This window comes from Aedes albopictus, chromosome 3 (assembly GCF_035046485.1).
Source record: "Aedes albopictus strain Foshan chromosome 3, AalbF5, whole genome shotgun sequence".
Classification (NCBI taxonomy): Eukaryota; Metazoa; Arthropoda; class Insecta; order Diptera; family Culicidae; genus Aedes; species Aedes albopictus.
Window position 1 is genome coordinate 167,839,230 of NC_085138.1, and position 1,910 is coordinate 167,841,139.

The following is a 1,910-nucleotide window of genomic DNA, read 5'->3' on the forward strand; positions in this document are numbered from 1 at the left end:
ACCCAACTAACATTTATTGTGAATGTAAACGTCAACAAAGCGTCCTTAATACGGCTTGATGCTGAGTTACTGTGTTGTACCAATGAATCTGGCGAACTTAATCAGCTTGTACATGCTGTGCGATCAGCTTCTATGCCACCTAGTCATAGCTCTTTTCTCGGCTCCTATGTAACCACTAACTGAATAACATCTTGAGAAGGCGCTTTTTCAGCCTTTTCGCAGTTGTTAAGTAATTGTTTTACGGCATCCCCAAACTAAACGAATAAATATAATTAGTTTATGGATACCGTGACGCAATACATGTGGAACTGGAATTATCACTTTTAAAATTGAATAATTAAAGTACTTGCCGCTACTTGGAATCGAACTCCCGATCTCCGTATCCACTGGCCCCGATGATGTCCTCGCTGCCACACTGCTATATATAAATAACATAGAAAATAGCCCGTTTTGTTTTACTCCAGACAAGGCTTCATAATTGTGCCACAAGAAACCTTACTCAACTTCATCTTGCTGTAAAAGCTTGTGAAACGTCAAACGCAATAATGTTTACATTGAACAAGCTGTGTGGTTGCGCCAACAGATTCTTCTTCACAGCTTCTAGCTGACAGAGTGTTCTTTAAACGGCTACGAAGCGCTGTTGTTTTGTGTTTTGGCAACATTACAAAACGTACTGTATAAAAGCAGCTGTTGTAGTGGCTGGGACTCTTACTCGAGTTGGGTACCCAAGTAACAATTTCTATGCTTTCTGCTCTTAGACATTATTTATTAAGGTTTTGTCATGGATTTGGTAAATCCATTTAGGTATAATGAAGCAGTCTATATTGTAAAGCAGCTTTAACGATGCAAGCAACTTTAAAACCTTTTGTAGATACCTAGAAGTCCATCGAACAAAACTTATCTATTTGACTTTTTGTCAAGCAATATTGTTATTGTAAGCGAGCTGTTAAGTACGTATTAAATCTTGATCTTAGAATTTCTTTCAAAGCCGTATACATGTCATATCTCATCGGTCTTAAAACCTGATAGATTGCATAAAGTCGTGATAAAGTTATAATTAACCTTTTTGGAATTACCACTGCATGCATTAAAAACAGCATAAAATCCTTACTGCAATGCCATCATCGTTTGGTTTACAGATTTAATATGCTAACAAAATAAATATCAACCAGGTTATTCTTCATTTCATTTGAAGTTAACGTAATTGGACGTAAAAAACTCCGGCGGGCATAATTTTCCTAACTAAGCGAGCAAAATAAGTTTTCTTTGCCGTGCCCGGATTCCGAAGCACTTCATTGGTGGTGGGTGATGGTGGCTATCCGCTGGTTCTTGCTCCGGCATCACAGAAACGCACAGCGCAGCGAATGAATTGTATTCACATACAACCCCAGCCGAAGAAGTAAGATCCTGATTTATAATGAATATTACTTACCAAACAGTAGATAAAACAATCTCGCATCTAATGAACTAAGGAAAATACAAACAGTTCGGTTTGTTTACTTTTTTGACGGCTATTGTCCCAGCAACGAGTTCTTAAGAGCATTCAGTCTTAACCCACATTTCATAAAAGCCTAACAGTGTTTGAGTAGCGCACATAATTACGCATTAAGAATAAGTGGGTGATTGTTAGTATTAGCACCGTATTTATAAAGAGCAGCTACTCTAGAACATGTTGTGCTTACGCTAACTGATCTTTAACAACCTCAAACAAAACCAGGAGGATTTAGCCTGACGGCATCCACATTTTTCATCGCGATGAACGATTCCTGCTTGCAAATAGTGTACGCCATGTTGATGCTTGGTTGGCATTTCAATGATAGATTTTGCCAGTAAGACTAAAATTGTTATTTTTTATACGCCAAAAACTTCGAAATGACGTGGCGCTTTGTCTTATTTACAAACAATTTACC